A 14,670-nucleotide genomic window follows, 5' to 3' on the forward strand; every position below is an offset into this window, starting at 1 on the left:
TCACAAGCAGAAAGTATATGATGATATTGAATGGGTAATTCAGTACGTAAAAAGAGATGAAAATCTAATAACTACGGGTGATTATAACACGGTTGAAGGAGTCATTCTCGTAACATTCTACACGTGAGGGAAGATTATTTGCTGTAACGTCGTGTTATACCTCTTATATGAAGATTAGACTTCTATCAGTGCCTGTAGAAATTAAACAGCGGCAGTATCATGGCTTATGGAGAATGCGGTTTACCATTCCACAATATTGTTTCTCTCGTTCGTCTGGATTTCACGATCATGAATCAATCTGTTCACGAAGGCCTTCATCAACACTATGCAAGAACTCAATGGACACTCGAGACTAGCCCAGAGAGGACTAATATATTGTTATCTGTGTATGGCCCTTTAGTCATTTTTCCAATTTTCATTCTGGAAATGGACTTGCTGCGGCACACAAGTATCCACACGAATAATGTGATGACATCTAGAGTTCCTCGGACCACAGTACCATGTCATCGGACTATTACATCACCAGTCTATCATGTACTTGTTGTCTGTAGGTGCTCGCCGGCTGGTTTAATCAGATTACGGCATCATGAAATGCTCTTATGCTCGCATCGTATAAAGCAGAAAATTATTAACATAATTGATCATTCACTCGATATCCATGGACGGCATGTCATTGTTTTCCAAAATTTATACATACATAAACGATCTGACAGATGGGGTGAGTAGGAGTCTGCGACTCTTTACTCATTCGCTGTAGTATACGGGACAGTGTCGGCTTTGAGTCGCTATGGGAGGACATCGCATGACTTGAATAGAATTTCTCTTTTGTGTGGTGAATTGCAATAGGATCTAAATGGGGAAAAGCCTAAGTTACTGCTGACGAGTAGGGAAATCATTCCAGTGTACTCAAGTGCATATCTAGTGAAGTGTTTCTGGACACTCTATTGTCGATTAAATATCTAGCCATAAAATTTTAACAAGTGAAAAGAAATCGAACGAGATCACATAAGGTCGATTATCGGGAAAGCGTATGGCCAACTTCGGTTTATTCAGAGATTTCTAGGGAAGTGCAGCTAATCTACAATGGAGACGGCGTACAGAACTGACGTGAGACCTTTTATTGAGTAACACTCGAGTGTTTGTGATCCCCATCAGGTCAGACTAAAGGAAGACTTCGAATCAATTCCGAGGTGTGCTGCTATTTTTAAGTCACCAGTACGTTCGTTCAGAGCTTAAGTATTACGGCAATGCTCCGTCAAACGAAGGAATCTCAGGAGAAAGACGTTCTTTTCACTAAAAGTTATAAAAGTTTACACAACGGGTATTAAAGGCAGACTACAGAACAATCTGATGATGCAGCATACATTCCACGTAAGTATCGCGAAGGTAAGAGAAACCAGGGTTAGTACAGAGACGTACAGTCTTCTTTCCCTCGCTTCATTTGCGAAGTAGAAAATGAATCCGGTAATAAGACATGTGTCATGCAAGTACATCCCTTGAAGCGAAAGGCAATGGTATTCACTCGTAATGACTGTTTGTAGTGAAATACTTACGGAAAGATGTTGTAAACTGCAGGGAAGGAATTCTTTTAGTATGGACACCATCGGATGTGGAGAAGCTGTAAATAGTGAGCCAAGAAACCGACTGGCACTTTAAAACAGCTAGGCGTGGCCCCTACCAGGAAAACTGCTTTAAAACTAGTAAAGAGTTGCTGGCGATATATACAGTCAACCAGTTTTAATAAATTGTGGTTTTCAGTTAACCTTTACCTTGGTTCCAACGGATTTAAACCCGTCGTCCTCAGAAGGACAAGAAACTAACTTCACTATTTCACCTGCTATTCTGTAACCGTCGGTGAAGTGCAACCATATTCAAAATACTGAGGTAGGGCAGAAGTACTATGGGTAACCAAGACCTATGAAGCACAGCAGCATAGTTGCAAATAACTACGGAGCAGACCAGTTAAACGGAAATTCACAAATGAAATGAGAAGGTCAACGGGATAACTGCTAAGAGGTGCACCCAAGATATAACACCACTGATTTTTTTTAGGACTGGGAACCGAAACATGTTGTTTGTTCTAAAATACGCGTGCACTCATTATGTAATTGTGACGGAAATAGCAGCGCTGTACTGTCCACAAAACTCCAGCGACAGTCACGAGAGTAAGAACTGTTTGTGTACTTATAACGGTAACGTTTTCATTAAAAGAACAGCTTGTAGTCATTCGATATCTCCTCTTACGTGCTGTGACACCGACTGAAATTCATCACTACCTGAATGAGACAAAGCATTGATGGTGTCATGGATGAGACGGTTGAAATGGCTCTAAGCACTATGGGACTTAATATCTGAGGTCATCAATTCCCTAGACTTAGAACTACTTAAACCTAACTAACCTAAGGACATCACACACATCCATGCCCGAGGTAGAATTCGAACCTGCGACCGTGGCAGCAGCGCGGCTCCGGACTGAAGCGCCTAGAACCGCTCGGCCACTCCGGCCGGCCTCATGGATGAGGGTAATGTGCGTTCGTGTATGCGAAAGTTCATCGACACAGAACGTTATGTGACAACAAACCAAGACAATTCTTGGCCTGGCACCAGCCGATCTGATGACATGATGTACAAAGTAGAGAGAGTTGTTTGGGGGATCGTTGAATGCACCACATACATAAGAAACATCGTGTAAACCTAAGAAAGAGAGAGATATACCTCTCCTCTCCTTACTTCAAAGAAATCAATAAAGGCCTCCGAAAAAAAAAAATGGAAAAGCTACTGGAATAGATGGCATTCGTAATGAGAAATTTAATGACGTTTGATCTCTTTCCAAACCCTGGGTATTAGCACCTGTAACGTTTTCCCACTGCCAACTCGTAGAATTTTATGAAATATTGATATAAGACACAATATAGTACAGATAATACAATGCAGTATCCTGCGCCATGTTAAGTCACAACTGAAACAACAGCAGACAGGTTTCAGAAATGGAAAATTATGTTCAGCTCAGGTTATAAAGCTCACAGAACACACAGCCAGAAGAAGCTAGTAACTAAAATTACAACAACAGACCTACGCCGCATATGATGACATAAACAACAAACGTATGCAGGCAAGGCTATATAAAACTTCTTGGACTATTATTTGATTCGAAGAACCCTCTTCCAGGCTCCAAAGTGTGAATTTCAGAGTAATTAGGCAGACTGTTCTATTTTTAATATCGTAACGGAGTACGCGAAGAAATCAGAATAATGATTTGAGGAAAGAAGAAGGCAAAACAAAGGGCCATGAATACAGACATATAACAAATACAGAGTCCATAAGGATCAAATACATCTTAAGTGGAGCATTATTACATCAGACATACTGACACATAATAACAAAAACGCACACATACGAACAATATTCAGTCATGCACGAGCAGGTGATGATGAAGCTAGGGCTAACTGGATGTAACCTGAATGACAACTGTTTACCTTCTTACATTTAGCAGCATCACGAGCATTATATATTTGATTGTACAGCTTACTCAAAAATATCTGAGAAAGCAATGCAACGTTATCGCCAACGTCACTCAAGGCATGGTACATTATCGAGAATTACGTATGAACAGCATATTGATGTTTTCCTACCTGCAGTTGAAACCCATTTGGTTGGACAAATGATACACGCGTTCGGAGAGGCTCGAGATGCTGATAGATCGCAGGGCTCTATATAGTATCGAACACTGTTCGAACATTCAGGTGACAAATGACTCGCGCGATGCGACTGCGAACGATACGCGGAAAACTTTAGTCATCCTACCACTTTAATTCAGAACGTAAATTGATAATCCTGCAACAGATGCTTTCATATTTGAAAAGAAAAATTAGGAGGTATGTTTGCATCATCATTCCTTAATTTGCATTATTTGTGTTACTCAGAACGGTATATGGTTCATTTTAATGTGGCAGTTCGTAAACTATTTACTGTACGAACAACACGTGAAACACACACCCTTTGGAAAATGAACGGTGATCTACACTCCTGGAAATTGAAATAAGAACACCGTGAATTCATTGTCCCAGGAAGGGGAAACTTTATTGACACATTCCTGGGGTCAGATACATCACATGATCACACTGACAGAACCACAGGCACATAGACACAGGCAACAGAGCATGCACAATGTCGGCACTAGTACAGTGTATATCCACCTTTCGCAGCAATGCAGGCTGCTATTCTCCCATGGAGACGATCGTAGAGATGCTGGATGTAGTCCTGTGGAACGGCATGCCATGCCATTTCCACCTGGCACCTCAGTTGGACCAGCGTTCGTGCTGGACGTGCAGACCGCGTGAGACGACGCTTCATCCAGTCCCAAACATGCTCAATGGGGGACAGATCCGGAGATCTTGCTGGCCAGGGTAGTTGACTTACACCTTCTAGAGCACGTTGGGTGGCACGGGATACATGCGGACGTGCATTGTCCTGTTGGAACAGCAAGTTCCCTTGCCGGTCTAGGAATGGTAGAACGATGGGTTCGATGACGGTTTGGATGTACCGTGCACTATTCAGTGTCCCCTCGACGATCACCAGTGGTGTACGGCCAGTGTAGGAGATCGCTCCCCACACCATGATGCCGGGTGTTGGCCGTGTGTGCCTCGGTCGTATGCAGTCCTGATTGTGGCGCTCACCTGCACGGCGCCAAACACGCATACGACCATCATTGGCACCAAGGCAGAAGCGACTCTCATCGCTGAAGACGACACGTCTCCATTCGTCCCTCCATTCACGCCTGTCGCGACACCACTGGAGGCGGGCTGCACGATGTTGGGGCGTGAGCGGAAGACGGCCTAACGGTGTGCGGGACCGTAGCCCAGCTTCATGGAGACGGTTGCGAATGGTCCTCGCCGATACCCCAGGAGCAACAGTGTCCCTAATTTGCTGGGAAGTGGCGGTGCGGTCCCCTACGGCACTGCGTAGGATCCTACGGTCTTGGCGTGCATCCGTGCGTCGCTGCGGTCCGGTCCCAGGTCGACGGGCACGTGCACCTTCCGCCGACCACTGGCGACAACATCGATGTACTGTGGAGACCTCACGCCCCACGTGTTGAGCAATTCGGCGGTACGTCCACCCGGCCTCCCGCATGCCCACTATACGCCCTCGCTCAAAGTCCGTCAACTGCACATACGGTTCACGTCCACGCTGTCGCGGCATGCTACCAGTGTTAAAGACTGCGATGGAGCTCCGTATGCCACGGCAAACTGGCTGACACTGACGGCGGCGGTGCACAAATGCTGCGCAGCTAGCGCCATTCGACGGCCAACACCGCGGTTCCTGGTGTGTCCGCTGTGCCGTGCGTGTGATCATTGCTTGTACAGCCCTCTCGCAGTGTCCGGAGCAAGTATGGTGGGTCTGACACACCGGTGTCAATGTGTTCTTTTTTCCATTTCCAGGAGTGTAGTTTCATTTGCAATACTCACAATTTCACCATTTTTGTATCCACATTATTTAACTGTATCATTAATATTTGGTATTGTTTTCGTTCGTGGCACTGCACCGAGTTTTTTGCAGTAAGAAAGCATATTTTCATATTAAGGAAAGACGTCTGATACGATTTATCTGTTGGTCCTCTCAATTTATGGAAATTTTCTGCAGACGAGAGATGTCAGGTGTAAAAAGGTACTGGGACTGGGAATCCTTCCTGAAAAAAGAGTGAAGTGTACATTATGAAATAAGATACAGCAGAACCAATGTCAGAGTACAACGGTGATGATAAAGCATTTAAAACACATAACATCTGTACTTCACGCAATGCAAGCAGACAAAATCAAGAAGCACTCATGACGAACATTACGAATCAGCACTCGCTTGCAGGTACTGTACATTGATGATATCTTTATTCCAGCTTTATCATAAGAGATAATTTGCTTCGTGACGATGACCTAGTATGCAGTCCTCATCTTTTATAAATTTCAGAAAGTATACCACTGATAAATGACCATTCTTCTTTGCTCATTTAGCCCTATCTCGTTATAAGTAACGATCTCAGGCAGATCGAAATCGACTATGCTCTGTCTAGGATGGTTACTAAAGATTACCAATCTTTATCCGCAGTCGATAATGCCGATTTCAAAAATTTCATAAATCTGTTGGGTCCTCGGGACAGTATTCCAACAAGGAAAGGCTCCTTCAGGAAAGGAAGAAATTTACGAGCGCTACAGAAACACACCAAGGGCAAGGAAATGCTGCTCATCGTCTATCGTTAACGATAGGAATGTAGAAATCTTCGGTCACTGAAACTTACATAGATGTGGCCTGCCATTTCGTATATGATAAGTGGACCTTACAGTCTGTCACTGAAAAATGCACGTCTTGTGCAGGCTCACACCTACTTCCAAATTGCAGCATCAGTTTGATACCCTTAAATAAGTGGAATCCAAGGAGTAAGGTAATAAATATTAAACTGACAACGCTGTAAATATAAAGCGCTGTCAGGGTCGTCGTTGATTTTCAGCACTTGTCTGGTTTCTCCCACACAACTGAGCGGAGGTTGGTCATACCACGCGCAATATTCAAGATGTATAATTAATCGAGCTGTATCTACATGAGATGGGCGTAAAGGCGAAGAAGACTACGTTGGAACGACGTTATGATCTACGCACATACAACGTTCTTCATAATTGCCCATCAATAAATATAAATCGCTGATATCATATGGCTGCGAGAAACAGCTCTGACCTGTATCCCCTTTAATCGCATAGTACCGTGCTTAAAATTAATTAAGCAACGCCAATCGCTCCTGCATTTATAACTTAGTTCCCGTTTGTGAGCGAGGATATGGAAGTCAATTTCAATTCGTAAATCCACGTACTTGAACTGTATCAGCGAATATCATCGTTTCCAGCTGCCATTGGGTATTACATGCGAATGCCTTGGATATCGCTTACACAGCACTACCCGTTATCCGTTATGTCGTTCTGCACTATCACATCATACCAGTTTACGTGGCCACTGTTGAGCAACACGATTTCAAACATGTATTCGTCATACCTGGCTCATAGGCACTTGTAACGAGTTGAGAGTGCAAGATGTGTCTCGTTACAATTAATGTCTGCTTCGTCCAGTCTCTGACACTAGTACCTGCTTCGCTCGCGTCTAAGAGTGTGATATATTATACTGTTTTTCAGTTACTACAAAATGTTTTACACTTTGACTGTGACATACGTATTAATACGTTTTCATTAGAATTTTCGCGTTTCTTGAACGGAGTATGCCACTGCATTATACTATATGTTGAATTCCACCTAGTCATCAGTTGTGGGATGTATACGAAATCTGCTTCCTCGGATCGTTAGATAAACAATTCAAACAAATCGTATGAATGAGTTTTCTTACGAAAATGAAATGACAATAGTTAACTTCGAGAATTACATTGATGTGTCCTAAGAAAAGGGCGATATTCAATACAAGCAATGCTCTCAGTATAACAATTCTAATACAAGCGTAGTAATAGAGTTGACGCTTGTAATCAGGTCGCTAGTCTTGAATCTTGTCTTCGTCTAGGTCGCGGTCATTCGGGCGCGGGGCTTCTGTCCTCTTCGCATAGGGGCCACTGCTATAGCGTTGTCGACCAGGAGAGGCGTCGGTCAGCGTGCAATTGGCTGGGGTTTTCTTTATAGCCCTCTCTGCTCACTAATTCCCGACTGGCGTGCCGGTGCTTGACTTTCTGCCGTAACACTAAGTCGACATGACGTACGTTTCGGAAGCCATTTCTCTTTCGGTAGAACATCGTTTTTCTGTAAATAGTACTGTTCTTAAAAAAATATAAAGACAATGAGAACTGCTGCACTCGTGTATTAATAGATGAGTGATTTTGCGCAGACAATACAAATACAAGGCAAGATAAATATTTAAAAACGTGTTTATTTAGCGGCCCTATGAAATCCTCTCTCTATTTACTCAAGTAAAATGCTGATCAAATAACGTGAGAATGAACAAACTCAAGGAGGATGCTCTCGAGATTCAACGAATGTAAATCATACAATTCTCAATGGTAAACAATATTACCTGTTTCTGGCTGTGTGAACTGTCTTCCTTCTGTCATTCTTGCGTAGGTAACTTGTTTTTAAGTTAAATGTTTACAGATCGTATGTACCTATATAAAAGTTTTCAGGATCGGTATAGGTCAAGAAAATCGTTTGCCTGCTTCGTAAGCATGTGGTATAGAGGATGATTCTTATTAACTTTTGAAAACCGGCGAAGAGACGTAGCTGTGACAAGTAATTGAAGTTGAGAAACGTGGGGCCGCAAATGTCGGGAAATACCCAAAATTAGATGATAAAACCATGTGACGTCGTCAGATGCCGTACCTCGCCGCTAGTGCAGCGTCTGACCTTGTCCACCTTACTCTCACTGGTAAGGGACAGTGCTACTCATTGGCCCAAGAGGCTGCTCTTTTTCCGTAAATGTAAACCGATTCACCGTAGTCTTGTATTAATGCCAGAGGTAAAAAAAATCATGTTCCAGCCTGCCTGCCCCTATCTCCACCGCAACCATCAAAGCAGCTCAGCCTGCCGCAACGGAGACACAAGGCAGGAGGGTACATGCGGCCTAAGCACAGTGGTTGAAGCAGGCGAACTTGGGTCTCCGCAAGCCTGGCAAGCGTCACGGGAACTGCTCACCCCGCTGCGGCCGCCTGTAGGTTGTGCTATCACTCCAACGTGACCACAGAACAGCGAGGTATATGTCTGCGTGGGTAATTTCACTAAAGCTCACTTATCATCGCGATGGCAGCAGCAAAATGAACAAACCAAACTTAAAGGTGACAGGGAAGACATTATGAATTGGGGAAAATGTAACAGTAACGAAACATAGACCAAGTTTTCGTGTGTCTATGAGGCAGCTACAGAAAAATCAGTATGTGTCTCGCAATGCAAACAGTGTATGGTTCAAATGGCTCTAAGCACTATGGGACTAAACATTGGAAGTCATCAGTCACCTAGACTTAGTAATATTTTAACCTAACTAACCTAAGGACACCACACACATCCATGCCCGAGGCAGGATTCGAACCTGCGACCGTAGCAGCAGCTTGGTTCCGAACTGAAGCGCCTAGAGCCGCTCGGCCGCAGCGGCCGGTCGCAAAAAGATACTAAACATTCATTCGAGAGCCTCTAGTATGCTATAACATGTTCGTAAATATCAACAGCAATTCCCTCACTCCATAAAAATTTTGAAAGACGACAGTAACTTAGTGGCTGACAAGCACGTGCAAATGTGTGCTAAGTACTTGACGCCATTTAGCGGTATATACTTGACGCCATTTAGCGGTATAGAGGCTTTCTAAATTTGGGGCAAACATTGATTAAAATAGGAAAAAATATAGCTCAATGGGTATTAAAACCACTTTCTGGTTGTATGCAACGAAGTGCCTGGAAAGCTTAGTATGAATTGCATGCTTCTTCTTTCTAGATTAACACTATACGAAAAACTAACTTCGTATTTGCTAAAATGCATGTGGGGGAATTTAGAATAAACTATTTTGGTCACTTAGAATGTATTCAGCGAACCCACAGTCACATCCTGACAAAGTAATTAATATTTTTGTAACTGGGTCATAATTGGCTGAAATACACTAAGTTTACTGAACTACACTTCAGAGACCTTACATTACTTTTCACTGCTGTGTAAAAGTCAGCTACAGGTTCTCGGGTGCAAAGGATCTCGACATTCATAGATGGTTACGCTTATTGCAGAAAACATGTATCAGAGGTGATCTGATTGTGGTTAGAATTGAGAATAGCCTGAACTAGTCGAAAGATGGTGAAGCTGCAGAGAAAGCCGTTCTTATGGAAATAAACAAAAACGACTAAAATACATCGAAGAGGCAAATGAAGACAACTAAAAACAACCATTTCCTGGCCTACAAAGACCTAGAACGAATATAAATTTAATTGAGCCTCATAAAAAACTGTTCATCAACTTCCGAACCCAACCTATCACACTGCTGTGAAAGCATACAGAATAACCTGCTACGTAGCGTAGCACAGCAGCAAGACGGGAGGCAACGAAGGCTACTTTAGCCTGCTTTGGTTGAACGTAGCCTGGTTTGTGTAGTAGTAACGAAGGCCGCCCTTCCTGCTTATATCGTGCGGCAGCTTGCCTGCCTAGGTAATTGTACACCTCTGATTAACACTACCGCGAGCACTGCCGTATCACATCGCATAATGCCAGAATGAATACAGAGTACGCTAGTGGAGCCCTGTGTAGAACTGTCCCCTACCGGCGAGGGTAGGACAGACAAGCTCAACCGGTGCACGTGCGATGCGACACGTCATCTGGTGACGTCACATGTTCAGCATTTATCATCCACTTTTTGGGTATTTTCCGAGACGTATAGCACCATGTGTCGTATATTAAATGACTTGTATCGACGTCATCTACGTCGCTTCGGGGATTTTTAAAAATTAATTAGAAACACCCTACACGTAGCTACTTGTAACTGTTTTCTTTATTAAACAGTTACGAAACCAGTTGCTACCACTTCAGAACTTGCGTCTCCAGAATGCAGTTCTGCGAACGAGAGTGACACTTGACTAGAAACAGTACTATGTTTTAAAGGCATCTCACGATATGAGAAAGCTCTCGAATACGACATATCATTGGAATAAGGAAAGTAAGAAACTGAAGGAAAAGTAGGGAGCTCACTGAGGCGATAAATGGCCTTTATTTACTTGAACGTTTCGTCATGTACAAAAATATCACAAAACATTAAATCAGAAGTCTGGTGGTACTACGCCACTCGTTGTTTTCTGGGAAATTGTGACCCGGGTGATAGAAAGTTAGAGCGGTGACAAAATTAGTACTGATTTTTGGCTTGGCAGTTTTATTATCGAAGTAACAGACTCCATATTCAAACTGTGGAAGAAGAAACTACAGACCTGAAGAGTAGTTACATTGCCTCTAATGCTTTGATCAAACGAACATCAGTGTGTAACGTCCTGCCGACGACTAGGTCGTTTCAGATAGAGAACTAGGTAGAAAGGGATAGAAATGAAAGTCAACCGTGAATTTTTCAGATAAATCATCGCCGCAGCTGATTCAGTGATTTGGGAAATCCATGGTAAACATATTCCTAGAAGATCCAAATAGAATTTGAGAGTTCAGTATCTTAAAACTGTTCCACCGAATACGTCTAGCGGATGTTGCGATGAATGTACGTAAGTGCTTTTGTACACCGCTCTGTGAGACTGTGAGCCACAGATCCTTCTTGATTACTCTTACACTACACTTAACCCACATCTGCTTTTACAGGGTGATTCATTTGGGAAACCCTAACCTCCAGACAGTCAGATTGGTACCAAACATTCTATATTGACAGAGTATGAAACGGAAGTCCGATATAGTTTGTTCTATTTGGTGTCGTCCAGAAGAACGCGCATTAAATCGTAATACCTCAACTAAGGAGAAAGGGAGAGTCATAAATTTTTGCATTTGTCGCGCATGGCTCCGGTGGGACAGTTAGTAGAGCGTTAGTTAGTTTGTCGTACCGACGGTCCTCGTTTCGACCCCTAGGTAATGCCAGTATTTGTATTGAAAAACGCGTAATACTATAGTATGAGGCACAATGTTTCTGATAAGGAAAAGATCTCTTTGGAGTTTATAGAAATGATCTGCTTGCAGTTCGCTTTCGCGTCGTTTAACTGAAAGCAGGAAACCTATATAATACATCTGTAGATCCACAGAATGAACATAAACAGCCTGGACAGAAAAATAAAGAAACAACTGCATCAGACGTACGGAAGTATTAATAGCAATAACACTGACGATGATTATTACTATTATAGGTACACGCTTGTGATGAATTTCTTCCATTATTCCTCTGTTCCGGTTATTTATTGTGGGAAACTACAAATTTACTTAGCAGGTGCGCTACTTTTAAATTAATGAAGTGAAAGCGGTCTGTCAATAGAAGAGTGCTATAAACTCCAAACAGTACTTTTCCTTGTCCGAAACATGTACCATGTAACAGTTTCGAACGTACTGCAGTACAAAAACTGACACAAACACAGTTCTAACCCTGGATCTAGATACGACATTCAACCCTCGGTCGACTGCCCCACGGCAGCTGTACACAAGAGACGTTCACAGTTACGATTTTTCGTTCCTCCGTAAGTCAGGTATTGCTTATAACTTACCGTTTACGGGCGTTCTCCTGAACGGCAGTACACAGCACAAACTATATTGCAGTCTCGTTTGATATTCTGTCAAAATACACCGTTTGGTACCGATCTGACTGAATGACATCTCGAGGTTTGGTTCTGAGGTATTCATCTCAGATATTTCCCGATTCCTTTAAGACATAGTAATTCTGCTTCCATCCAGACGAAATAAGAAAACTCCTCACTAAATGACGTATAGCGACTTGATATGGCTATTTTAATTGCAGGATCAAATTCGCCTTTTCAAATGAATAATTTGAAATTTCCGCTGTTAATATCGTCGTTCGTACTGAGATAAGTTAAATGATATACTCTCATCAAAACTGTGTAGCAGACTCGGAGAAACGGTAATATTCTGAAGTTTGCATTTATTCGTATTAAACATGTAACCGACTGTTGTGTTATGCGAAACTTCGTATACCTATACGAAGCTGCCACGTCAGGCTGATAGGGTGATTCAGCTTCACACAGCTCAGAGAGACCTCATATATACAGCTTGAAACTTGCTAATGAACAACGGACAATTGCTACGGAACAACCGACAACTGCTACATAAAACCCGACCAGTGACACTAAAACGAAATGTAGAGGGCCGAGTGTTACCTGCAGCGAAGCCTGTGCACGATTGTTCTACATACATTTGACTGATCATGGAGTGCGTTATTTGACGGATGTCGTTGTGTAACCGTTTAGTGTGACATTCCATGGTGTTCGGCAACAAGTCTACAAGACGTCATTTGAGTGCTTATGGTTGTGGAGGAGCAGCGGATGGCCCGAAGCCGATCAAATTGGCTCTAGTGTCGCCAGAGTAATGTATCGTGTCCACTCGTAGTCGTCGACGGACCACCACATCGCAAGAGGATCGATATGTAGCACTGTTGGCGGAAAGGAACAGAGATCTCACTCTCAGGCAAATCGCTGCAGACCTTGCAACAGCTTGCAGTGCTCATGTCTCTGACAGAACCATTTGGAGGCGATTAAATCAACTGGTTTGCATACTCGCAAGTCTGATAAATGCATCCCATTTCAAGCAAACCATCGTCGAGAAAGATTTCGTTGTTGGGGTTCAGCAACAGTGGTCCAGAGTGATGTTCTCCTACGAGTCCCGCTTTGCTGTGGTACGCGATTCTGGTCACCAGTTATAGTGGAGGAATAGAGAGAGAGAGAGAGAGAGAGAGAGAGAGAGTCGAACACACCACAGAATGTTCATGAACGTCAGAGGTACTGATCAAGCCTTATGCTGTAGGCGTATTATAGTATTTGAGAGTTGTAGCATCGCGTTTTAGTACCTGAATTGTGTAAAATCGCGTAGTCTCCTTCTGCCGCTTAGCAGTGTGTCAGCAGTGTGCAAGTAGCAGCATTACTGCATTTACTAGGCAATCTTGTATTTTAATAACCGTGTAAATTTTGTGTCGAATTGTTTGTGCTCTCTGTAGATTAGTTCAGACGTTCTTTGCACAACAGTATTTAGCATCGATAGGGACTGCGACTGCTGTGTTCGGATGCGGGCTGAGTTGGCATATCTTTGCTCCCAGCTTCAGGCAGTGTTGGCTTCGGCCACACAGCTTGAGGCTGTTGCCAATGGGCATCACTGTGGGGGTCCGGATGGGGGTTTGTTGGGGACGGCCAGCTCGTCCCATGCATACCCCGATCGGACTACGGCTGTGGCTGCCCTGGATACTGCCCACATTGAGGCTGACCCCTCACCTGTGGTAGAGTGGGAGGTCGTCTCGAGGTGTGGCAGGGGGCGAAAGACATTCTGGAGGGTTCAATGGAAGGCCTCTTCAGTTTGTCTGAAGAACCGGTTTCAGGCTCTGTCTCCGGCTGATACTGATCTTTGGCCGGACATGGCTGCCTGTCCTGTTCCAGAGGTTGCCCCTTGGTCTGCAGGATCAGGGTGGTCACAGAGGGTGGGCTTACTGGTAGTTGGGAGCTCCAACGTCAGGCATGTAATGGGGCCCTTTAGGGATACGGCAGCAAGAGAGGGGAAGAAAACCAATGTGCACTCCGTGTGCATACCGGGGGGAGCCATTCCAGATGAGGAATGGGTCCTTCCAGATGCCATGAAGGGTACAGGGTGCACCCATCTGCAGGTGGTCGCTCATGTTGGCACCAATTATGTGTGTCGCTATGGATTGGAGGAAATCCTCTTTGGCTTCCGGCGGCTGTCTCATTTGGTGAAAAATGCCAATCTCGCTAGCGAGATGAAAGCAGAGCTCACCATCTGCAGCATCGCCGACAGGACTGACTGCGGACCTTTGGTACTGAGCCGAGTGGAGGGTCTGAATCAGCAGCTGAGACGTTTCTGCGACCGTGTGGGCTGCAGATTCCTCGACTTGCGCCATAGGGTAGTCGGCTTTCGGTTCAAATGGTTCAAATGGCTCTGAGCACTATGGGACTCAACTTCTGAGGTCATTAGTCGCTTAGAACTTAGAACTAGTTAAACCTAACTAACCTAAGGACA

This window comes from Schistocerca americana, chromosome 5 (genome assembly GCF_021461395.2).
Source record: "Schistocerca americana isolate TAMUIC-IGC-003095 chromosome 5, iqSchAmer2.1, whole genome shotgun sequence".
NCBI classification, from domain to species: Eukaryota; Metazoa; Arthropoda; class Insecta; order Orthoptera; family Acrididae; genus Schistocerca; species Schistocerca americana.